The sequence below is a fragment of the Lycorma delicatula genome, chromosome 10, assembly GCF_047948215.1.
Source record: "Lycorma delicatula isolate Av1 chromosome 10, ASM4794821v1, whole genome shotgun sequence".
Classification (NCBI taxonomy): domain Eukaryota; kingdom Metazoa; phylum Arthropoda; class Insecta; order Hemiptera; family Fulgoridae; genus Lycorma; species Lycorma delicatula.
The window spans coordinates 92370895-92398823 of record NC_134464.1 but is presented as its reverse complement, the minus strand read 5'-3'; the positions used below and the strand labels follow the sequence as shown (position 1 = coordinate 92398823).

General features: G+C 31.5%; 1 protein-coding gene across 3 annotated transcripts in view; it reads left to right on the top strand.

Annotated features, from left to right (window-relative positions):
- LOC142331061 (protein qui-1) overlaps window positions 1-27929 on the top strand; it is an 889030-nt gene that overhangs the window by 1888 nt on the left and 859213 nt on the right. Inside the window, exon 1 of one of the 3 annotated variants that reach the window (XM_075376705.1) lies at window positions 8966-8999. The exons of the other annotated variants lie outside the window; for them this stretch is intronic. The gene's annotated coding sequence lies outside the window, so the exon portion shown is untranslated. Of the gene's footprint in view, window positions 1-8965; window positions 9000-27929 lie in introns of those variants that run through there. 3 annotated transcript variants of the gene reach the window in all.

Below are 27929 nucleotides of genomic sequence, written 5' to 3'. Positions count from 1 at the left end.
AAAAATCACCAGATCGATTCGTTATTTTGTAGAACGTAAAATTTTAATTTCCAGTATTATTTAAACAAAAGGAAGATGAAGTTGAAAAATTTGAGAGCTTAAAGTGGTTGCGGCGTAACTAATAAGATTCTTAAAATGTGTAAAATGAAAGAGCGGGACTGAAAATGTTAATCTGTAAAACAAAGCAAAATTTTTCAGTTTTCAAAATATACTTTTCTGTTACTGAAATATGTTAAAATCAGGGTTAGGTGTGCACTAAATAGTCGGTTGCCTATATAGTTAACTTTGCTTATTTATTAATTATTTGATAATTAAGATCGGTATTAAATTTATCGTTTGTATTTTTCCGGTCGTCGCAATAACGTAACGCTTATGTAATGGAAGTTTCTGAGGATGATGTGTACCGGTTTGTACCCCGCGATTTGACCGAGTGTTGCAGAAGCATTTTTTAATTCGTAATGGTATATCGATGAGGACAACCTTACTTTTTTGACGTTAACCGCATTTACATACTGTAAGCAGTTTGAAGACGAAAAATAAAGTACAAACAAAAAATAAAAATAGTAACTGCCGTTTCATAATTTCATTCTTTAACGCCGGATTATTACGACTGTTCGCTTCTGTTTTAAAATTGTGAAATATTATTTAAATTTTAAACTGCTATTCGTCAGTACGCCTAAAATATTTCTAAACCTTCAGTTTTGTTTTATCGCAGAATATTTTTTAAATTCACACGCAGTTTATTTTTACAGCGAATCGATTAATTTTGCGTAAAATGCTATCGGTCGGTTTATTTTCGCATTTAGTTTTACGCTGCCGTACGAAGTTGATAGGTTGTAAATATACTGATAGAAGAGTCTGTCGAGGCATTTGCATCGGTGGCATTCTTACAAAGGCCAAACCGACGACCGTTTAGTATTATCAAGTTTAACGGGTCTTGAAAACTAGATCGTGGATACCGGTGTTCTTTGGCGGTCGGGTTTCAATTAACCACACATCTCAGGAACGGCCGAACTGAGAATGTACAAGACTACACTTCATTTACACTCATACATATCATCCTCATTCATCCTCTGAAGAATTATCTAAACGGTAGTTACCGGAGGCTAAACAGGAAAAAGAGAGAGTTTAACGGGTCTGAAAGATGACCTCCAGTAAACCCCATCAGTGCTCGGAATGAGGGGGTGGTGTGGCAACCAGGATCGTCACATGGCGGGTGTCTTTTCCTACTAGGGTTAGGGTGAATGTTGTTGAATGCACTTCTGAAGGTAATATGAAATAGAAGAAACTGCGAAATAATATCTCATCTTTACCTTATTCAAAATGAAACCGGCTTCTGATCATCGTCGTTTACGTCTATGTATTTCGGTACATGACATCATTATTTTGAAATACATTTCTCCAATAGATTTGGAAAAATTAATTTTTTATAAACTTTTATTAAATATTTCTATATGTAATATTTACGTATTAACAAGATTTGGAGCTTCAACTTAAGGAAAATTTTATCGTCCATAATAATTGTACGGTTGGTTTTTAGTTTATTAGAAATAATTTATTGAATATATACAATTATCTCTTTTTCAAGAAATCAACCTAGCCATAAAAATCGGAAATTTTATCGATTTCTTTTCTAACGTATTATTTTAACCATTCGATTTAAAATATTTTTAATTTTGTTAATTACTTCTGTCTAAATGCAGTGTTGTTAAATTCGGGGTTGGAATTGCACATCTTTATCTAAAAAAATTGACTATTTTAACAAATCAAAATTTGATTACTTTTTTAAAATGAACCTTATTAGAGTGAGAACGGTTGAATATTCAGTCTTTACTACACAAATAAGCTGAAAATTCTTTTCTTAAATATAAATTTCTGTTTTATCAGTTTCTAAAATATTATATAATTTTTTTTAATTTTTAACCGTCAACCGAGTACTTGGACGTAAATGAAGTTTATTAATTTTTTACCTTTTCTGATTTGAGCCCTATTCCATATCTGGGATAGTCCTTCATCAATGCCCATTTTTTTCTGTTATATAATTTTATATAGTTATTTTGTTATCTTGTAACCTTTTACCATTATTTTGTTCCTTACTTTTGATCAGTCAATTCTTATATCGGTTAACCTAAAATTATAAGTATTACATACTTATAATATAACATTATAAATTTAACTATATTATAAATAGCCATCCTGTTTTTTTATATCGGTGTTTTACTTTATTCTACTTTTAATATAGTTTAGTCTTACTTTTAACATATTTATTATATAAATAATTGTTAATATACTAAAAGTATCTTATTTACGTACCGACATAAAAAAATCTGATGTGGACACTACATGACTTCCTTGCAAGCTGCTAAGTTACATTAACACATTTTTTTAAAATGAAGAGTACATAAAATTATATTTCATTAATAACTTGTTATTTTTTCATTTTTTTTCTAATTGTTATTATTGAATTATTACTTATTGTAAAAATGTCTTTACAATCAGAAGTTAAATTATTATATTTAAAAAAAAAAAAAACTGAAGTGTTTCGAACCGATGTGCCTTCCCCTTATAGATTCAAATATTTCATTAATTAAGTTTCATTTGGCTATAACTCTGGAACCGTTGAAAATAAGTACCGCTTATGATTCATAGTTGAAAAGCTCTCGATGAAGGCTTATTACTGCAGGTAAGAAAAAATCCAAAATTCAAATTTGTTTTGAATTATCGGTTTTTTTTTGGATACTTTTGGTCTAGTTGATTGCAATCAAAAGGGGAGGTGCACAACGTGATGTTACAACAGTTTTAAATGGAAAATTTCAACATCCTACGGCTAATCGTTTTTTGGTTATGCGAGATACGTACGTACGTACAGTCGTCACGCCGAAACTAGTCAAAATGAATTCAGAGATGGTCAAAATGGTTATTTTCGCTGAAATCTGAAAACCGAAATTTTTCGCGATGAAAATATTTCCTTTTCTTCGTACAAGGAGGTAGTAAAAATATACAAAATAATTTGCCTAGAAAAAAGTTTTAATTTTTAGAAAAGACGACTGTTTTAAACGAATCGTTTATATATCTTGTTGTGGATGTTGTTTTGTGTAGTTTTAATATAAAAATTTAGAAACGGCAAAGTTAAGATGTATTATAAATGGGAATTTGAAATTATGTTTGTTAATAATGGTGTTCGCACTGAAAATTATCTAACGCTATTTTTAGACAAAGAACCAATTAAATCTATGAAATACATTGTTTTAAAAAACCAAATTCTTGCGATCAATTTTTTAGCTATCTTCAGTGTCTGCTGCTGCTGTTCTCACACTGATGTAAACTGATGTTTCTACGTTTAGCACTGCTTACCTCTCTTAGCTTCATTTATCTCTTGTCGACCTGTTTTGGAACCGCTCTATTGTCAAAATGTATTGTACTGTAAGTTTTGACAGTTGAGTGGTTCAAAACGTGTCGACAAGAGGTAAAAGAATGAAGCTAAGTAAGGTAGGCGGTGCTAAACGCAGAAACTATAATATCTTAGCAGAAAAGATTGTTGTTAACAACAATTTCGAACGATGTTATTGCTGATGGTTTTTGTTTTTGAGTTACAAAAACATATACTTTAAAATTAATTTGTCCATTTGTTGTTGTTGTTGTTGTTGTTGTTGTTGTTGTCTGACATTCAATCCAGTTGTAGTCAGTTAGATTTGAATTTACGACTTAGATCGATGAGACGGTTGGCGAGTTTTGATTCTACATTATTTTGGAGGAATTTTAAACATATATCGTATTTTTGTGAGATACTGTGTCCTTTGATACTGTTACCTGTGAACTTTAGGCGGCAAAAGAAGTTACACTTTTCAGGCGAATCGTGCTTTCTGTTGTTTTAAATTTGTAAGCGATTTCCCTTAATCTTGGGGTATAATTGGATTAAACAATATATATATTTATAGATACAGCGTGCCCTTAAAAGGTGAAGCCAAACTTTAGGAAGTGATTCTTCTTCTAAGAGGTGGGGAATCCCATTTACGGACGCCTAAGCAGTATCGGGCTCGCTAACAGGTGCCGCAAAATGTTATTAATATGCGTTTGACTACCGCCCTTTCTGAAACCGCTAACAAAGCATTCCTTCTGGAAGGGGGGTTACACGCCCGCTCACACACGCATACGTCATAGTGCAATCGCATCGTAATAGGAAAATCAACAGAAACACATCGGTTACGCAAAAAACAGCAAACAAGATATATCACCGTACATCAAGATACAGAAAACAGATTATGAAACTACATACTACAAACAAAGAAAAAAGTCACACAATATATACATAGAAAAAACATAAATTATCGTATCGTCTTCGTCGATTCTTGTCTGGACAGACAAGATTCGACGGTTGGTCGAAAAGATCAACCCGTCTTTTCGAGCGGGTTGGTCGTTCATCCAACCGCTTATTGTGTTGAAAACATCGGTTATCTTCTCGACTGATTCTCTCTCCTGTTCTTGGCTTCAGTTACGAGGGCCAGATCATCAGCATAGCCTAGTAAAAAACCTTTGGGGGAGCGGGAGCCGGAATACCCCGTCGTATACAATATCCATAAAGTCGGTCCAAATACCGATCCCTGCGGAACTCCCCTTTCGACGATTCGCTCCACTATCCCGTTCTCACTTCACAGCGTGCGCCCGGTCAAATACGACATTATAAATTTTATTATATACGGAGGAACTCTGCGAGTTATGAAGGGCCTACTTATTGCAGCGTGTGAGACACTGTTGAAGGCGTTTCTCACATTAAGAGTCACCGATACGCATAAACTGCCTCTGATCTGGTTTTCTCCTTCCCTGATGATCCCTTCAGCTATTCGACGGACAGCAGCCACCGCATCAAGAGCCGATCTACCTCTCCGAAAACCATATTGATTCTCGGAGAGGCCATCCTTTTCTTCAATCGCATTTTCTAATCTCCGCTGAATCATCCGTTCAAACAGCTTGGCTAGAGCGTCGATCATGACGAGAGGTCTGTATGATGAGGGCAGCTCCGTGTCATTTCCAGGCTTTTGCACAAGGACTAGTCTCTGTGTTCTCAATTTTCCTGGGAAAATGCTCTCTCTTAGGCAGACGTTGTATACGTCCAATATCGTATCGGACCGAGCCCGGGCCGCCTTTACAGCTAAGTTCGGTAGAGTCGGGTAATTACCCCCTAGTAATTAGCTAAACGCTTAAAAAAATTCTGTTAGCTTACCTCGTGAACGCTGGAAAAGTTTCTTTTCTACTTTTTTCTTTTTTTTCTTCAGTTTTTTATACACCAACGGGGCAACCAGTAATCGCCGTTAGGCATCTCTTCAGTCGCCCCTGGGTGCCGTGGCAGTTGTCTGCCCCCATAGCTCGTTTCACCAGGACGCTACCCGCAAGCCCTAGCCTATAAAGCTGCGGATAAGTAATCCTTGTCCTTCACTCCGCGATATCTCAGCCCTGAGGGTTCCGCAAGCCGTCAACGGAACGCTCCGATTCCTCCGCTCTTGAATACGGGAGGAGCAGAGCGACCTAGGCTCGCGAGCTACCTCCTGTCCTACTCGAGCCACGATTCAATAAACCGCACTTGGTTTTTAAATCTTTGTTTACGTCGAAAATATTGACGTCACTATTTTGTTTGATCCTGTAAATCGACGTAGAATTATTTTAACCACGCGATTAGGTTATTTACGCTTAATACTACACACTTCTTATCGAATAAAACACTATTCGAGAAAAATCGTTATAAAGGGTCTGTCCGTTATCCAAAAATCATGAAATTTGTTACGAATATATACACCGACTGCTCCAAATCAACTAAACCGAAAAAAATAACCAAAAAACCCTAAACACAGAAATAGCCCTACCTTACAGTATACAATCTCCAACTCCCGTCTTGAAGCTTGGTCCAACATTACAGGCTTCACTTTCTCGCACGAGAAAAAATGCGTAGTTTTTCTTGTGAAGCTCGTTTATTCCACAAGTCTTTCTCAACGTCGAGCCAATCTCTTGACGTTTTTCACACGTTTTCTTAACTGCAGTAATAAGCCCTTATTGAGAATTATACAATGATATTTCATAAGTTATACTTATTTTCATTAGTTCCAGTGTTACAGCCAAATAAAATTTTAATTAAAGAAATATTGGGATGTTACAACGGGAAACATTGTAACATCGGTTCGAATCCGACTTCGTTTCCTTTGCTTTTTTTTATTTAAATATATCGATTTATTAATAATTATTAACTTCGTATTGTAAAATAACATTTTACTATAAACAGCAGTAACTCAATAATGACAATAAAAAAAATAAAAAAATCAGAAGTTATTAAAGAAATAAAATTTCATGTACTTATCATTTAAAAAAAAAAATGTGTATGTGTAAATTAATAGGCGTACAAGAAGTCATGTAGGTCCACATCAGATTTTTTTTAATATTTGTTCCTGGCGATGATAAAGCGAAAGCGGAAAAAGGACATAAAAGGTTATTCGGATCAATGTTTGTACCATTGTTTTTCTCTATTTTATATACACACAGGGTAACACACTTATCTGTTGTTATTGAGATCTGTATGTACGAAATTCTTTAAATTTATTTATAAATATCAGTTTAATTATACCGTTCTGGTTGCTGATTTTATTTTAGAAATTGGGTTTTAGCGGTAAGTAAAACCTGTTTTTTTTTTGTTTTTTGTTACCTGTTTGCTAGCGAGAGTGAGAGAGTGAGAACACTTTTTTAAAATTGAAGCAACTACTGCTGCCCGTTAAAAGATAAACGTCTAAATTTAAACAGTACAATTTTCAAAACATTCTATACGTAATAATTTACTGTAAAACGATGAACTATTAACAAATCAAAGTTTAATTATTTAAAAACACATTATTTTGTTGATAATTTTACGATAGTTTTAACAATGTGTTTACATTTCGATGACCCTGACTATTTATTTCTAACTGAAATATTCATGTTTATTATAAAAATTTCATGTTTTCATCTTTATTATGTTTTTAAATTTTACGAGGCAGATTAGTTTTATATTTAACATGTAGAGCTGTCTTTTAATTTATTTTTGATGTGTTATTTTTAGAATAGAGATTTATAAACTTGTAGCGTACTAGTATTTAGATTCTCGGCGTTTATATAGGTTATAATTATTATTAAACCGATAAAATTTTATTTTTCTATTATTTCCATTTTGCATACACTTTTCTTTTAATTTATTTTGTGTGCCGGTTCAGATATAGTTTAGAAACGATTCACGGATCGGTTGGTTCAATGCATAAAACGTATTTGATTATTACTGTTATTTAAAAAGAATAGACAAAATTGTCATCCGGCAGGTACATTATAGAATGTTTTTCATCATTTTGAATTATTTCATCTCTTACGAATTTAAATTAGAATACTAATTACGGATGTAGTTATTTTTACGTAATGATCTGTCATTAATGTATAAATTTAAAACATTTTGTTTTAATTATTTAAACTTATATAAAAGAAATTATAATATTTTTAAAAATATGATTTTTAATTTATAATCAGATCGGAAACTTCTAAATTAAATTTGGACGACTTCCTTTTTTTATTTTTCTAATTCTTGAGGTAGGATTTACAAGAAATTGTAAATTTATAGTTTCAGAAAATAAAGCGAATAAATAAAAAATTGTTAAACACGCTTAAAAAATGATTATACAAAGTAACGATAATAATGTAAAGTAAAACAAAGAAATTATCGGGTGTTTAGGAGAATAAGGATTATTTAATTTTTCAGCTAGCTAAATCTAAGCCCGCTGAAAAGCAGCTGAAATTTAGCCGTACAGGTGATACCTTGACTGTTTTAGAAAAATTGGCTGTAGAATACATACATTATTACTTTCAGAGAAAGGAAACTCTGGTTAACACACCCGGTAAGTAGGTGGTTTTTTTATAGGGTCGTAATTATGAAGACCAGGACAGATGGAATAAAGCAGTATATTAATATCTTTATTTTCTATTATAAAAATAAAACGACGCGTTATAAACTTTTAGCGAGTATTGTCATAACACATAGTAATGTCATTCTACAATTTGTTGCATTATTCTCCCCCCAGTAGCGATTGTGGGGGGGGGATTTCTTTATAATTTGTTTTCATATCTGTCTATTTATATCCTTTGGTATTTTGCCAGAAGAAATCAGATGCGTAAAATTTTTTTTATAAAGATTTGTAAGCGACTCCCATACCATTTTTCCTGATCTGTTGTAAATTCAGTTTTATTTCTACTCCGGTCATAATCTTTTTTTACAAAATCATATATTTGATTTTACAAATATATGCGGTGCAACTGGGTACATGCTGACAAATGATTGATCCAACGCGGTTGAATTTCTAAGGTGACAAAAACTGACATTTTAAAAACAAAGTTCATTCTGCTTTTGTGAATTTATATGTATTTGTGTTATGTTTTTTAACTAAATAAATTATTCGTGTAAATAATAGCGTTAAAATATGTTAGGTGGCTGATATAAACACATTATTATTTTAATTAAAACAAATTATTGATCTTAAATACGGGAAAACAATGCCGATTGTATAAAAATAACTTTGTAACGTAATTACAAAAAATACACGGTTGGACTATTAATGCGAAAGTTTTAAAGTATTGTTTTACCGCTAATTTTTGTTATTTAGCAAATATATGTTCAACAAACAATCTGTAAAAATAATGGCTGACCTTGTTAAAAAATAGTTTCATATATTAGACGCTCAACATCGTCGTTCACAATATTTAAATTATAAATATTTTTAAACCTTTATTTGCGGCCGAAACAAAATGTTCTATTTATTTCGTAAAATTATTTACCGGTACAAAATATTATACTTAAATTAAATTTTTTAAATTTTGAAAACTTTAAATAAAATATTTTCAGAGGAACCGTGCCTGTTTTCATCTTCTAGGTACCTCGGACGTAGAAGGAGAAACCAAGTTTCCAACCTGTAGAACACTTCACAATCGCAATGTATAATAAGGTTTGTATATGGATTCGGTTGTTTATTTATTATTTTAAAGTAATTTATATTCAACATCCACAAACTTTTTAAGTGAACATTCTTTTGAGGAATGCAAAGATTTACTAGTTTTTCTTAAATTTCTTTAACAAACTACGGTAACCTTTTATACAGTACGTCACGGAACAAACTAAAAAATTCTCTTTAAACACTTCGCTTCTAGATTTGAATAAAGGAAAAGGGTATGAAATATTCTTCAGATAAATATTCATAGCTATTTTTCATTTATAAAAAACCCGCAAAAACTATTTTTCCAAAGCTCAGACTGACGTATGAAAAATAAATTCATATATAGTATTAAAAAATAATTCAACGGCGATTTTGACAAAAATTAACCTAAATTCTGGATTAATGATTATTAACCATTTTAATAGACAGATTAACGGTAGAAATATTTTCAATTTATTACAGACCTTGATGCGATACAATTATAATTTATCGTATTTATTTACACACCAATTCGTGTGTAAATTTGACGCGTTGTGATTAATTTATTAAATTAAACGCCACCGCTTTTCATCCGGAAATCCTTTCTTTTTTCCTGTTAAGCCAACGGTAACTACCGTTTAGATAATTCTTCAGAGGATGAATGAGGATGATATGTACGAGTGTAAATGAAGTTTTTAGTCTTGTACATTCTCAGTTCGACCGTTCCTGAGATGTGCGGTTAATTGAAACCCAACCGCCAAAGAACACCGGTATCCACGATTTAGTATTCAAATCCGTGTAAAAATATCTGGCTTTACTAGGACTTGAACGCTGTAACTCTCGACTACTTCCAAATATCAGCTGATTTGGGAAGAGGCGTTAACCGCTAGACCAACCCGGTGGGTTCATCCGGAAGTCCAAACTCGTCTAATCCTCTGAAGCGATACCTGACGGTCACGGTGATTCCGGAGCTAAAAAAAAGTTATACTGTATCTTGTTCGTCTATTTGTCGTGAGAGTGCAGGCTTTCTTGATGTTATGCGATGACGCTACCTAGTAACGACTACGAGAACTATCTGATATTACAACGTTGATTACGGATAATTCTTTTTATTTTTTTTTTACCTTCTATTCATAATAATGTCTGTTAAATGCGCAGATAAAATAAATTAATTTAGTATTTCTTTTGTTTGTTATAACCTATCTTTTTAAAATTATAATTTTAGACGAAAGTTTACATTTTTTCTTTTTTCACAAAGGTTTAAGTTTTACATCCAGTCGTTTAAACCTAGAATTCAAACGCATTAAGGAGAATCGAAATGCGTTATTTAGATGTGTTATATTTTTTTTATATGGAGATCAGTATTCTCAGTGACAGTCGAATAGCGTCCGCGTTCATGCCCGCTATTCCAAATACTGTAATCCATAAAATTACTTTTAAATAAATCGCACTTGTTCGATTAGTTTTAATATTTCTTTGCTTATTTTACACGTTTAGTTATATATTTTATACTTTTTGCATTGTGTCGTATTATATTATAATGGGTTGTTTTATTATTATAATAGAAAAGGAAGGTATTAATATATTGCTTTATGACATCTGTCATCTGTCTTCTTAAATCCTCACAATCGGGTAAAGAAAAATAAAAGAAAGCGGGCCAGATTTAATTTAAAAGGTTCCAATCTGATTACCAATTAAAAATAATATTTTTTAAATATTATAATTTTTTTTATATAAGTTTAAATAATTATCTACAAGTTTAAACTTATAATTATATAAGTTTAAAACTATCTACATCCGTAATTAGGATTCTAATTTAAATTCGTAAGAGATGAAATAATTCAAAATGAGGTAAAGCATTCTATATAATGTACCTGCCGGATGACAATTTAAAATGATCTCTCCTTGTCTAATCTTTTTAAATAACTAATAATAATTAAACCCGTTTTACGCATCGAACCAACCGATCGATAAATTCTAAACTATATCCGAACCGGCATGCGATATAAACTAATACCTAAATCACAAGAAAATTTATATATAAAAAAAATATGAAACGTTTTTATATATTTAAATAATAACGAATCGATGAATGAACAGGTCTTAGACCTAAACGCAATTGCAGAAAAGAATGATATAATATAATTATTGTCCTTAACTAGGAAGACCGCAACTAAGGATGTACCCTAGATCGGTTTCTTGTATAATGGATATTTTGAATTTAGAATAAATTTCTCAGGGAGAATAAGGCTAAGGTAAAATTGAGCTCCAACAAGCACATAGATATCACCGTTACATTAAAATTAGGATCTGACAAAAATAAGTTATTAGGAAAACTAACACGTGCAATGTCAAAGGTGTATGGAGGAAGACCGTCGGTTATATTTGACAGAGCAGCACATTGTACCTTAAATGAAAAATTCACATATAAAGAGTGCAACGTATTACAACGCTGTGTTGAGATTGAGAAAGTGAATTATTTAATCCTGTAATGGAAAGATTAATTTTTACAAGCGGAAGCCCTAAGCTTTGGGCAAATTTATACGTACAGAAATTCACTTGTCTTGCTGATTCTAACAAGACCAGACTTATTCGAACATCATAGTGAACAATGTTGGCATTATATATTGTTGTAGACAAAATTATGTTTTTGTCTAATTACGGTTAAAGTGAAGAACCATTATCAGACTTATTGTCGTTAAATTTAGATTCAATAAATTCATCCGTACGAACAAAAATTATATTTCTGAAAACGGTTTACATATATTAGAAGAATGACATTCAGTGACCGAATGTACTTTACGACAGCAACGGTTATGTTATTTTTAAATTTAAAAAAATCCTTACAATCTTACAAATGATGATTATAATTAAAAAACAGACATTTCTTTTAGTTAGATTTTGAATAACGTTTAAGATTATTTTCCCTATACTGTTTATTAATATTTGAAGTGAAACCCTTTAGTAACGGATCGGTTGGATTGCTATAACGTTGTCCTCTAGCGTTATTTTCTATATTATCCTGTTGAACATCGACGTACTTGGGTTGGTATTTATAGAATTTGACGCCTTGAATCGAGAAATGCGAGGAAATCTTGAAAGGTGGGAAACTTGAGTTTAATAGTCTCTTTCCGTTTTTTTGAAATGTTGTAATCAAATTCTGTAGTTAAGAATTAAATTACGACGGAATTCATATACGTTAATTGGAATCTCCAGTACTTCTAAAGCATTTACACGAGAAGAGACTTCAATAATAAATCTGGACAACATGTACAAAGATTCTCCCTTTAAAGAATAATTTTAAAATTCGTTTGTCATCTGTCTTCTTAAATCCTTACAATCGGGTAAAGAAAAATAAAAGAAAGCGGGCCAGATTTAATTTAAAAGGTTCCAATCTGATTACCAATTAAAAATAATATTTTTTTAAATATTATAATTTTTTTTATATAAGTTTAAATAATTATCTACAAGTTTAAACTTATAATTATATAAGTTTATAACTTATCTACATCCGTAATTAGGATTCTAATTTAAATTCGTAAGAGATGAAATAATTCAAAATGAAGTAAAGCATTCTATATAATGTACCTTATGAAAAGCGTAATTATGAAAGGCGACAATAAGTATAGAATCGCTTTTTTAATAGCTCTAGTGCTACGATATAATTTTCATTTGTTACGAGCAAATTCTTAATTGCCAACACATCATCCTTCAACGAATAATGTAAGTAATGCAATTTTTGTAGGTTATTCAAATCGTTTCTACTATGAACCGGATCGTTGAAAATACTAAAGTAATGCTGCCAATTTAATACATCGCCTTTACATATCGGTATATTAATTGGCTGTAATTGCAGTCGGTTAATTGCCGTGTTTACATTGGATTCTCGAGTTACTGTACTTTGAGTATTATTTTTTTTTATCAGATATTGTAGTCTACATACAATACCCACCGGGTTGGTCTAGTGGTTAACGCGTCTTCCCAAATCAGCTGATTTGGAAGTCGAGAGTTACAGCGTTCCAGTCCTAGTAAAGCCAGTTATTTTTACGCGGATTTGAATACTAGATCGTGGATACCGGTGTTCTTTGGTGGTCGGGTTTCAATTAACCACACATCTCAGGAACGGTCGAACTGAGAATGTACAAGACTTACACTTCATTTACACTCATACATATCATCTTCATTCATCCTCTGAAGAATTATCTAAACGGTAGTTACCGGAGGCTAAACAGGAAAAAAAAAGGAAAAAGTCTACATACAATAGAAAAAAACTTATTTTCAGTCTGAATACGGTCTGATGAAATATCCTCGTCAACAAATTCAGTTTCAAGGCAGGATTGTATAATTTCATATTTATTTTGTATGTCAAGAAGATTTCTCAATTTTATTTGAAAGGCGTAATTATCATTCACTGTAACATCGAAATTATCAATGAATGTATATTAATTCCTGAAACGGCGGATTTTTTAATAGTCGGTCTCTGTTTTATTAATTGGGTTCTCTATCCGTTATAATGAAATTCTTAATAATATAAAGTAAAAGTAAATAAATAATATTACGTAAATCCTGGATAGATAAGATGTCGTAACCGTAATTCCAATATAAGAAGGCAACTTAATTACTCTTTTTTTTATGTATTACTCTGGATCCGATTGAAGATTAATAAGTGTAATTGTAATCTGAATAACACATTTTTAAATTTGCACTATCGCCAATAAATCGTCAAATCCGCGGAGGAGAACCAAAAAATCTTCGCCAATGTAAGAGCCAATTACCGTCCACGTCCGTACCCACTATTCTAAATACTGTAATACATCAAATTACTTTTAAATAAAACGCACCGGTTCACTTGTTCATCGGTTGTTTAATATTTTTTTTGTTTATTTTACACATTTAGTTATAATATATTTTATTCTTTTGACATTGACAGTAGAAAATACATCATAATAAAAGTAATAAATAACATATACTCGCGTTTATTTTTAAAAACAAACCGATGGGCTTTTTACTTTCTTGATTATAGGTTTACTGCTGTTACTCCAACATAGTTTTAAAGGGAAAGTATAGCGACCGGTAGAATTTCTGGATAACCGGGATCAAGTGTCGACGTTTCAAGGTCCCGCATATTACAAAAAACAAAAAAAGTTATAAAAATTGCTGAAAGATGTGTGTTCGTACGTACGTGTGTTGCTCTGTATTTTGACTAACCTCTTCGGAATAGTTCAACATAAATGCTTCGAAAATGCCAAAAAAAAAATTCCATATATGGGACTCTGATGCCATTACAAAATTAAATAATGGGGTACGGGTAGTTTTCACAATTTGTAACGTTTTTTTAGTGATTGTTGAAAATTAGCTTTAGTAGGATGAAAATACCTATTAAGTTGTTTAAATTACAGTGTTATATTAATCAGATTTAGAGATGGGATGTATTCAGGATTATTTCTAATGGGTATCTAAAAAAACCCATTGTGGAAAAAAAAAATTGAAATTTAGTACAAATTTTTGAAACTTCAGCCTAATTTTTCAACTCCCAACGTACAAGGGGCATCACAATATGCTCACATTGTTTTTTTAAGTAAGTATAATCTTTTATAACCTTTATATATCGACCACTCCTCGTGTGAGTGCGCGCTTTGGTTGCTGTTGTATAAATCACATCGTTGTTATATTATCAGACATTGCGGATTATCGGCAGCGACAGGTAATAGATTAAGGTTTGAGTACTAATTATAACCCGTCAGAACATGCGCGTATACGGATGATTACGATAGTGTCATTGAGGGTTATTACGAAAAGGAATTAGTGAGAATGTTCATTGATGATGTAGTAGACCCCATCGAACAAAAATTAGTATACATGAAAGAAAACTGTCCTCTTCGCGTATCTTACACAAATGTACGATGGTGGAATAAAAGACGCCAAACCGTATCTGCAAGTACAGCAAGACCAATGAGAATTTAAATAAAATGCATGGTCCTTTTCAGGATTACAGCACCTTAACATACAACACAAACTTACACACACACACACACACACACACACACACACACGCGCGCGCGCGCACACACACACACACACACACACACACACACACGCACACACACTAAACTTCCATACAGTAATGTACGGCTGTTGTTTTATTTAATTAAAAATAAGTCATACGCATCGGTGGATGAAAAAGTTCCAAGGTCTGCGGCATTATCCGACACCAGATTCACAGTCCGCTGTCAAATTACACCGCGATGGTGAGGAGAGTGTTTTTCTTAACAAATTCTTTTATTAATATAAAATTCCTATTTTCTCACTGCTGCTGATAATTGATAACATTGCGCAATACTGTCTTAGTGTTTAAATCACTTTGTTACATTAAGTAAATCGGGTACTGCGAACTGTGCTGTCGTTAGCGAAGGTTTTTTGTGAATTTTAGTTTGTACGTGATCGGTTTGCTATTGAGGAAATGCAGTACTTATTTACATCAGAAGAATACGCTGATAAGGTATTCATTTTAGGTATGTGTAATGGTAATACTACAGCTGCTGCAGTCGAATATTAAATACGTTCTCCGAATCGCAAGTATCCAGGTTCTAAAACAATTAGCGCGAAGTTTCGCAATCTTCGGGAAACAGGTTCACTACTTAGTATTCGAATCAGTACGAACGCTGTCCAACACGACGATGTTATTGATGAAATTATTATCGACGTAGTTCAGCCTGTAAGTGCATACGAACATTACTCCCTACTTTTTTGTTTGTGGGGGTTGCTGCGTAATGAAAGTCAACAAATGTAAAAAAAACCATACCCCATCTTTGAATATTTACCATACTTTCCTACTTACAGCATAGCTGTTTAAAACTATGATGCCAGAAAAGTAAAACAAAGATTAGGTTATTAAATTAAATTCTGGGTGTGTTTTTAATTTAATTTTTTAAAAAAACTTTTACATTTACTTGTAAAAGTTTAAAATATTTTATTATGAACGAATTTGATGGTAAAATTATTACTTGTTTGTAATAACTTGATCTGTATATGCTGGTTTTGTCTAGTTCACTGTGAATTAATGGGGCATTGATTGTGGTCAGTGTTCAACCAGTGAATGTAATTTACTGGTTCTGGTAATGAAATTTTACTTACCTTCGTATGTGAACAATTAATATAAAGTTCTACTTGTGTCAGTCATTAAGATTACTATGATTTAATTTCTTTGTAATTATATTGTAATTTCCACATTGAAATCAGTTTTAGATATTAGTACAAGGAGTTTTTTTTAAAAATGTAACCCAATTTAAAGACAAATAATGTGCTCCATTTAATGGGATTAGTTACAGATATTACAGTTATTTATGCAAAACAATATTGAGATAAAATTATTTTATAACAGATGTAAAAAGCGGCCACTATTTTCACCAATGCGAGAGTTTACTCTCTTTTCATATTCCGTGCAACCTTTCGAAGAGTATTTCTTCAAATTTTTCGTAATTCTTGAATTATGTTGGCTTTCAGTTCTTCAATTGCGTGTGGATTATTTTTGAATATATAACCTTTTAGATATCTCCAGAGAAATAAATCTGCAGTAGAAAGATCGGGTGACCTAGCTGGCCATATGATACTCGATATTAATCTTTCACCAAAGAAATTTTTCATACGATCCTTTGCAGCTGTTGTTGTATGACATGTGGCCCCATCTTGTGAAATCACAAATCTTTCTCATTTAATTTTAGATTTTCAGTCAATTGCGTTACATTTCTTGGTAGAGATCTGTATTAAGTTTTTTCAAGGAATATGGGGCCAATTATTCTTCGCCTAGAAATTGCACACCACACACCAATTTTCTGCGGATATGGAGTTCGTGAATGGATGATGTGAAGATTGTTGGAGCTCTAGTAGCGATCATTCCGACTATTAACGTAATGACACAAATGAAATCAAACCTCGTCTGTAAAAAATACCACTGATTTCTATATAACTACCACAGAGGATTCTTTCGGCGTAAAATACAATTAAGTGAAAAATACTCCATCGCCGTAGATTAAGTGACTGGAAACTAAATGAAACCGTTGTACGCTTGCGAGACCATACTCGTGATGGTAGAAATGTTTATTTTACTCAAATCAGATAACAAAAAGAACGGTCATTTTCGTAACACAAACAGAAATTTAAGGACAGTTGTAAAAAAATTATATGGAGATCAGATACATAGTTATATATCTGATATATAACTAGATCATGTATATTGTTATAGTTATGTAGAGATCAGTGTTCTAAATACAAAATCAGAACACTTCTGCTCCATGGGTTTAAAACGTGGTTTTATCCCTACCCTTACACTTATCTCTGCGCATGCGCCGTTTTTTTATTTAGTTCTAGCCACCCATTTGGTGGCCCTGGTTTTACCAATTCCAATACATGGGATCCTCTATCCAATTCTTTAATGCCCTCCGCCGAACAAACTGATTAAACCATTGAGAGTAATGGAGCCTTGCAGCATAATTAACCCGGTGTAATTTTGTGGCTTTAGGCTAAGTAGCCGGGTAGCTTTAAAGGCACTATGTAGAGATATGCCTTTTAGTTGCGGAACTTTTCGTAGTGATTTGTGAGGCGAGTTTAAAAAGCTTACTCTAACGTCTTCCGATGTTTCGTTATTAATACTGAACGTTTCCGGCTATGTCTCTGATTGCAAACAGAATCTTCCCTTTATATTTCTTTACCAAACGGTGGATTGAATTGAATTATTTAGTACATTCTTACCAGGGAACTGCAGTTGAAAAGCTTTTTGGCACAAAACAAAGGATTTAGTTGTTAAATAATTTTCCACAATAAAAATCCTTTCTTCCTTGTTCAAAACCATTTCTTCTTAATAAAAAACACAGATAATCAAAAATAACTATCTGTTCAAAAAAATAAAAAATTGATCAGATGATTATAAAACAACAACAGATAGTGCTGCCAATCTCTGCATCAGAAATTATTGTACTAACTTTTCAGAAAATTATTTTGCTTGGGTTGCGTCTTAAAACAAACACCCAGTGTATTGGCAATATTGAATGATGTTATATTGTGCAATTTTAAATTATGATTTCAAATTTTGTTTAATTATATTAATAATTAAGCGATGCGAAGATGCAATTAATAAATTAATTATTAGTCAGTCTATTTATAGTATTACTGCCTATGCTCATTGAACAAATTTTGCTATTAGATTTTCCTTTTTTTCTACAATATGTTCAAATTTTAGATTTTTCCTTCTTAATAAGCTTAAATTATTAAAAACTGTATTTATTTCATAAGAAAGTGATAAACAAAAATCTTTTTGTACAAGGATTTTGTATAAGGCTCTCATCAAGTTAATTTTAATTTTGCAAGTTAATTTTAATTTTAGCTAATATTGTAGTGGAGAGAATAGTCTTCCGTGACAGGATTTCAAAGCCAACAAGAACTCAGCTGATCTATTTTTGCGTACTTAGTTTCCACATATTATAAACATTATTTATCAATATTTATCGTCAGTTTTATTTTTTGTAGTAGATATAATTCACGCTTACCTTTGCAATGACGGAGCTGACCCTGAAAAAGATCGTAGACCCGTGGAGACAAATGTTCCAGATCTCTCGGGTCATGAAAACAAGGGACCGTGAAGTGGTCCTAGAGATCGTAAACGAGCAGCAGGCGAAGCGGGTGATGGAGGCCGACGTTCTAAAGAAGAACGGGCTAAAGGCTCAGTTGCCGGCCGAGCGGAGACCACAAATATTGGTATACGATTTGCCGAGGGCAATGAGCCTTTGGCCACCTTCACCCGGAAAAGACTCCTACCTCGCTGCTGTAGGGGCTATCCGAGAGTTATGGCTGGCCACCAGCCGATTAAGGTTCCAAGCGCTTTAATATAGACAGGTACTTGCTGGCATTCAGCGACTTAGACGTGGCAGCGAACTGCTGTCTTGAAGATGTAAATTAAATTTTGAGTGTTAATATTTGACCGGTTCGCCTATCCATTTTAGAAATATATGGCAAGCGAGCGGTGGGACACGAAGCAAGTGGTGCGTGGCACCACGCTTAGTTCACTCACGCAGTTAGGTTAGCTCTGGGAGCTAGTTAGGACACCGGTCGCTAAACTGATTCGAGGCTCTGTACCCGTGTGCGGCACAAACATTCGGTGTTGTGCTTTACGGCGACCAAATGGGGGTGATGGCGGGAGAAATCCCGTGCAAATCAATTACCTTTGCAAAGCCTCATCCAAGATCTAACTGTAGGTTAGGACGACTAGTGAATGGCTTTAAAAAGCCAAAACATACGCATCGTAATGAACGTTTACAAGAAAATCGCTAAAGAAAATTCACATTTTAACATTCTTAGGGTGTAAAAATTCATTCTCGTATAGTTGGACGTTTGTAGTACGCCTGTCTATATAGTACATACAGTTAACAAAATCGATTAAACTGGCACTACGACCGGATAATCCCGTAAAAGAATCAACAAGCGAGTTAACATTCATAACTTTAAGAGATGTGCATTAAGGAAATTTTGTTAAGTTTTCATAAACGGTGATATTAAATCAAATAAAAATTTGAAATTATTTCACTTTTTGGTTTGTAATAGAAGCATTTTCATTTACTTGAAAAATGTTTAAAAAATATAATTTTTAATAAAGAAACTAATAAATTAATTAAAAAGAATATATAACTGAAGCCGTTAAACAGAATATAAAAGCACTTTTGCATTCGCATGATAAGTAGAATGAAATAAAATTAAAAATCTGTGTTTTACAAAACGGTTCGTATGATTTTTAGAAAAAAAAAATATTTATACATCTACTTCATATTTGGAAAAAGGATGTCACATGAATCCTGTTATACGAATTTCTGTTCTCTTTTCTTTTTTTTCAAATATCAAGAACGTTTATTAAAAATTCTACGTGAAACATCTTAGTTTAAAACAATTTACTTGCTATGAATAAAAGTAAACTTTACGTTACATATTATTATTATACGACCATAATATTTACGTAAAATTTATTGTCATAAAAAGTTTACCCTGAAAGCACAACGGCTGTTTTTGTGGTTAAATTTTATTTTGTAACCGCTTATAATGTGGTGTGTTTGTGGTGGTTAGATTGTTACTATTTCGGCATATATTCCCTGGCTAAAAAGGAAAACCGCCGGAAATCGATTATAGAATAGCCAACCCCGGGAAAAGTTGTTGTGACCTCTCTAACCGTAATCAAGTTAGAAAATAAAGTTTCTATATAATTTTCGGTCAACTGTTATTAATTTAAAACCGTAATTGTTTTTATTAGTTTTGTATATAATTAGTATTTTAGTAAGATTTATTGGCGTAAATTTAATTTAGTTTATTACGGAATATAAATAAAAAAAATTGATACGGTTGTTTTTAAACCGATTTAAAAAAAAGAGAACATTCTCAGTTTGAATCGAATGTATTTTTACGCCATTTTGAGTAATTTCTTATTTTGTAGACAAGTTTCTGCGATTGTTTTATATTAAGTTTATTTCCATAACTTGAGTAGGTGATTCATTAACGATCTGAAATTTATTTATTTATTTATTTTTACATAACCGTAGTTCCTTAACGTTAGATTATTATAGCGTCCGAGTCATTTTAACATTCAAATTATTTTCCACACGAAAGTTCAGGAAAATCTGAGGAAAACTTAAAGTAGAAAAGATAACCTTGTTTCATATTTTTAACAGCCTTAGTTCCTGCACGGCAGTTATTAACCTCGTTTCCCTGCATTCCTTTTTTATTAATTATTATTTGTTTTTTTAATCGAAACACATATTTTTCACTTTCAGTATATCTTGCGAACTTTTTTTTTTAAACAGGTGACGGATTTTTATAGGTATAGAATGTTTTAAATAAAAATAAAATAAATGTTAAAACCGTAAAAAAGTGGATAGCACACTTATATCTTTTTTAAAATTTGTATTTTATTCTTTTTAACAGGTACCAAATTAAGGGTTAGTTAATTCACGGTAATTATTCTAAATTTGATTCTGTCCTTAAATAATTGAAAAATTATTTGCATATTTTTATTCTTTTAGTCGAGTATGTTATTATTATTTAGAAGTTTATCCTATTAAATCTAAATGTCGATAAAAAAGCTGTAAAAATGTTGTAAACTTTTCCGGTTATTAATAATAAACATAAAAAAACACTTTCTAAATTCACTCTTATATTGAATGCGCTAAAAAGTAGAAAATAAAAAATATGTAAAAAAGTTTTAAAACACCACTCTTAAATTAAACGCAATAAAAAGTAAAAATAATTTTAGGACTGTATCTCAGAATGAATTTGACGGCAATATGTAAGGCTATGTGAAAGTCATAGCTTGAAATTAAAAATTTGATGTTTTTGCCGATTTTTTCATACGCGTGATGAACGGGATAAAGAGCAGAGAGCAAAGATTTGTACTTTGATATGAGCTTCTCACTCTTTAGGCCATTCATCACGCGTGGGAAAAAATTGGCAAAAACATCAAATTTTCAATTCGAAGCTGTTACTTTCACATAATTTTACATATCACCATCAAAGCTTGTTGTCAAATCCATTCTGAGATAAAATTACTTTTTACATTTTAGTGCGTTTAATATAAGAGTGGTTTTAAAATTTTTTTTCATATATTTCTTATTTTCTACTTTTTAGTCTTCGTAAGTTTATACTTTACAGCTGCGCTAGCGGATAGGTTTGAGCAATCTTTCCGTGTTTTCAAAAACAGTTTGCAATACCGCAGAGAAGATTATGTAAGCGGCCTTAAAAGTTCATATATCTTAAAATATTGCTGTATATACTTATATACACTTCAAACATCACAAACAGCACAATTCTTAGGTCTGTAGTTTTACGTATTAAAATCTCTCGTGCATTCATATATTGAACCGGTTAGTAATGTCACTCAATACACCAAAGGAAATCCCGGATTTCCAAACCCCAGCCGTAATTTAACAGAAATTGCGGACAATTATTTATTCACCGCGTGTGTGGTCGGGTGTTGAAATTCTAACGGCAGCAAAATGACATGTTTGATTTTTTTTGTACTTTTTTGAACCTTTTTAATGTTTTATTTTCGCAGTGTTAAGGTGATTCTGATCTTGGTTTGTATTCTACGCGGGGAAAATGCGCACTTTTCATTTACGATCGAAGAGGAGCGATGACTTTTATTTACTAGCTCATAAGTATCGTGAATCGTTAGATATAAATGTAACGTTTATATGAAATTTGACTAATTTCGTTAATTTAATCGATTAAAAAGACAATATCACAAACACGGATAATTCTTTCGCTAAGAAAATATACATGTAAACGAGGTTACCTAAGTTTAGGGGACATTTTTTTTCACCTTATTAAGGAGCATTTTTTTCATTAATTAACGCATATTAGCGACTTGAAAATGTTGCTAAAATGTGTTGTCATCAGATGCAAAATTTCAGAGCGAATGGATAAGCGGTAGTGCTTCAAAATTCGACTGAAAGGTTCCGTACCGTGAATCTCACATACGTAGTCCAAGAGCGAGTTAATATAAGAGCGATAATAAAATTAAAAGAATTAAAGCCAAAAACAAAAAAACGGAACATATATGTTTTAGAGGTGGGGAATAAGTTTTAAGAAATATATTTCTAAAAATATTATTCGTGTATAGGCTAAGCCTAACAAATTTGCTTAAGTATAGAATTTTTTAAAATTTAACACCCGCTTCAATAAAGGCTAAAATAAGTAAAAGAAAATTTTAAAAGAAATTATTTTGCTTTTTAGGTCCGGGATCTATTTAATTTTAACAAATTGTAGATATTTCTCGATAGCTGTGTGTGAAGTATAAACGTACAAAGATTTTTTAGAATATTTAAATCGAAGGGACATAGAGCAAGACAAGAAAAATATATATTTCAATTTTTTAGAGGCGGGGGTTGATTTTTGAAATGTTTTTTGGATTATTTATGTATGTATTTTAGGTAACAAATTGCTTCGATAAAGTTTTCTCTGAAATGCATCTGAAGAAAATCGAGATGGTTTTTCGCGATAGCCCCATCTTCTTAACAAATTTTGAGAAAAAAAATTAATACGATCGCCTCCCTTATTTACAGTAATATACGAGCCAAATTTGAAGAAAACCAGTTAGGTCAATCCTGAAATGCTAAGCCAAATGCACTGCGAAACACGAACAAGTTGATGATTTCGAACACTTTTTTAATCTGATTTTGAATTCTCTTGAATTAATTTTCTCGTAACTTTCTGTTAAAGTAATTTCAACTGACCGAAGCCTATTAAAGCCTATTTTACAATCGATTTTATTATCCTGAAGGTATAAATTATTAAACCGTTTACCGTAATCCACCGAGATCTTTTTATTTAATAGTCTTTAATTCTCTTGTTATTTCATTATCAGTTACAATTTCAGTTTCACTTTCAAACATTTTACGCATAACATTCATATCCAAACACTTTTAAATTTTTATAGTTCAAAGTAACTCCTTTTATTCCTTTAAAGTTATATAAGCATACCTGTTGCACTTATTGAAATAAATTCAGTTATATAACCGTCACCTCCAAATTCATCTGTCCATTCGCCAAGCGAACATCCTATCTCTGTTTTGCGTTTTCGTCATCATCAATATAACTAAACCTGTATTACATTATATTCTCACCAAGTCTATTCGACATATCGTATAATCTCAATCCCGCATGAGCTATGCGGATACTAGAAGAGAAAGATCGAGTAATCGATACCTTAGGGATACTAAAATAGAATATCTATTGGATTTTAGCGGGCTGCGGTCCATTGAAAATATTTTAAGAGAAACTTAAGCGGAAAGAAAAATGTGAACGCTAAAATCAAAATTATTTTAAGAGAAAGTTAAGCAAACATTATTTTTTAGAGAATTCAAAGTAGAAATTAAAAATCGTTCCGATTCTTCAACCTTACTGCTCGAGATATACGTACATACATTTGTCATATTTTATTCTAGATTTTGGACCCTAAAACGTAAAGATTTGCTAAACTCCCGATACCTAATTTTTTGACATGATCACCGTACTTTTCCCTGTAATATAACTATTCTAGCTATATTCGACCGGAAAGTAAAAGTATATTATTACAATTAGGCTTAAATGTTTTGCTTAAAGGTTAAATAAATGTAAATATTTGGGTTCAAATTCTGTTGACTGATTAATTAAGGAGTTATTTTCTTTTCGAAAATATTTTATTATTTAGGAATTTTACACATTTTAAGCAAGAGCTCATTTATAGATAAAATAATAACCGTTTACAATCCATTAGTCTATGCTTTTACGGTTTATTAAAGTGTGAAAACCACTTTAAATTTAAATTTTAGTTTGATTCTATATATAAAAGCGACGGTTTTTTTAGTAAAATTTTTTTCGTATTTTGATAAGTTTAATTAATTAAATGACGCTAGATAAATAGTTATAGTTTCGATTTAAATCGATTAAAAATTACTGAATGTAGAAACGGTATTATTAAATCTAAAACATAAACTTACCTGTCTCGTACGGTTTCATACAATACATATATAGATACGTTTATAAATACCTAACTCTAGTATTTACTCTGGTGTGTTTCGTCCCAAAGGATTTGAAGTTATCTCCACCACCTCTTGCCGTAAATAGGGTTCGTTTGTATAGAACAGCAGTTCTACAGTTAGTGAAGTTCCATGTGCAAACACAGATAAAACTGTTGGTTATACAATAAGACAGTCGTATATACTCCCTGCTTTAACTGGTAAAACTAAAAATTGTCCTTCAAATAAGTAAATAGATTTTTCACAATTATTATTTTTTTATACAGTATTTAAGAAAAATTTTTCTAAATAATTTGATTTTCAATAAAAAAACTTTTCTGCATAAAGGTAATTTCCTTCTATTTCTCGATTATTATTATAAATAAATGTATAAAAATAAAATTAAGGGATTTTTTATCTCCGATAATAAATATTTATATTACGATTTATCTAGCTTGTGATACGGGTTGGAAATTTAGTATGTTTATGGTCGGTAAATAAAACATTTTATTACAGATGCTTAAAACAAAGAAGCAGACGGGAGAGAAAGATAAAAATAGTCGTTTCCTTTTCCTATCATTTTTTTTTTTTAATTCGATTCCCGTTTGTAAACTCAATAAAAGATCTATTTTTATTAAAATGAAATAAATTCTTTTAAAGAGATAAATAAAATTTATTCAGTTGGAAACTCATATATATATTATACGAATGAAAACTAATTAATAATATAGTTTTTATAACTTGAGTTTTTGGTGTTTTACTCGTTCTTTCCGGGCCAATGTAGCAAGATTAGTTATATTGAAGGGGAAACAACGGTAACCATGTTCGATAATGGTGTGTCGGAATTTTTTGCAAATCTTTACCGCTTTAGGGTTCAACTAGTTCATCTTCAACAAAAAGAAAAATTATGTTTGTATGTAAGTTTACGCATCGCAGCCTACTTTTGGCCTTATATCTCAGGATTCAACGAATCGATTATCTTAAAATTTGCTTCAAATATTTCTATATATATGAAGCATTGATAAAATTATTAAATTATCTTTTTAAATTTATTAATCGGGATGGGGAAAAAAACAATTTCAATATTTTTTCAGAGGAATTTTAGGGAAGAATTTATTAAAGCAAATTTGTAACCTAGTTTGCTTTTATAAATTCCATAATTTTTAAAAATCAAACCCCTACCTTAAAAAACTGAAATTATTGTTTTGATTTTTTTTCTATCTCCCCTTTTTAACATTTTTTGAAAGATTATACTTCGTATACAGCGTTATAAAGAAAGTTCTACGATTTTTACTTCCTTGTACAAAGTAAAGAAAGTATTGTGATCGCGAAAAATTTTAGTTTTCAAATTTCAACGGGAATATCCATTTTGACGATCCCAGAATCCATTTTGACTAGTTTCGACGTAACGTCTAAACTTGACATGCATGTATGTATGTACGTACATATCTCGCATAACTCAAAAACGATTAGCCGAAGGATGTTGAAATTTTTGATTTAGGACTGTTGTAACATCTGGTTGCCATTTTGATTGCAATCGACTGAACCAAAAGTGTCCAAAAAAGCCAAAAATCCCAAAAAATTGAATTTTGGACTTTTTCTTTACCGCAGTAATGAGCCCTCATTGAGATCTTTTCAATCGTGTGTCATATGTGATACTTATTTTCATCGGTTCCAGTGTTATAGCCAAATGAAATTTTAATTAATGAAATATTTGAATCAAATAAGGGAAAGGCTCATCGGTTCGAATCAGACTTAATCTCTTCTTTTTTTTTTTTAACTTATTTTTTATTTAAATTTATTGATTTATTAATATTTATTCACCTTTGATCGTAACAAAAATTTACAATAAACAATAATTCAGTAATAACAATTAAAAAAATGAAAATATATCAGACGTCATTAATGAAATAAAGTTTTATGAACTTTTAAAAATGCGATTATGTAATTTAATAGACCTACAAGTATGAAGTAAGTCATGTGGTATCCACATCAGATTTGGTGAAACATCTGATTATTCGGTTTTGATTTTATTTTGTTGACGGTTACATCATAATAACTCCAGGATGTCATACGATTATGATGATTATCTTTTAATTGCTGGCCTCCGGCATGGAGCAATCGAATAGGAGGAATAAACAATAAGTAAAGAAAAATGAATAAGAAAAGGAGGTCGTGCATGACATTTTCACATTCTACAAAATTGTCTTTTTATTTCATCCACTGAAGTAATGCCTAACGGTGGTCCCGGAGGCTAAAAAAAAAATTCCATTACTTTTATAAAAGTTAAAAGTTGCGCTTTATTTTTCCAATATTTTTAAAAGATTCCTTAAAATCTTTTTTTTAGGGATCATATCTTTATAAACAAATTTTTCCTACAGATTGCGGAAGCTCGTAAAATAAAAAATTTGTGTATTTGAAATTAGGGAAATTTGATGCTTAAATCTTATGACTTGATCGGACTCGGAACAAATAATTTTATTACGTTTAATTCTTAAGCTTATGTGGTAAATTGTATTAACTATGTGACTTATAGTATTTTAAAAAACTTAAAAAAGTAATTTTATTTTAATTGCAATAAAAATTTAAATAATTTTATTTGTGAACATAATTTTGGTAAGTAAATATAAAATCGTGGTGTGTTCGTTATTATGAACAGGCTTAATGTTCAACAGATGTTAAAATTATTCTAATTATTACTATTATTATTTTTTTGTTATGAAAGAGCGGAAATCAACAGCTATGGTCATTAGCCCGGTAGAATTTAGTAGCGTATGAAAAGATAACACGTCTGATCGGGAATCGTACCCGGGATCCTGCATGAAATGCCGAGACGCTACCTACTTAGCTATGGAGGTCGGTCATTTTAATTATGTTCAGTTATATAAGAGCAAATTATTTCTACGACTGCTTGAACATTGTACTTTTTGTGGAATTTTAAATAAAAGCATTTTTTAGTTTTGTTTATTGTATTCTTTCTTTCTACTCTTATTTTTACAAAATAGATAAATCGTATATTCGATCAAATATTGGAATTATATATACAAATCATATGCCGATTAAATGTTATAATAGTAATTTTATCTGTAGTATATTATAATAGTTTGTTATGTATAATAGTACATTATAATATATGTTATCAAGTTTAGTTATAGTAATTTTTTTTTATAATATTTTTTTTATAATTAATTAATTTATATCACTCCCTTATGAAACGAGACCTTGCCGATGTTGAGAGAGCTTGAATGCTCAGCGATACAGAGTAGCTGTACCGAAGGTGCAACCATATCGGAGAGATATCTGTTGAGATTCAGACTGAGGAATGATTCCTGAAAGAGGGCAGGAGCTCTTTCAGTAGTTTTTGAGGGTGTAGTCTATCTTCTGAGTACTGCGCAGCTGAAAGCAATGGAAAACCGCATCTGTTTTTTTTTTCAAG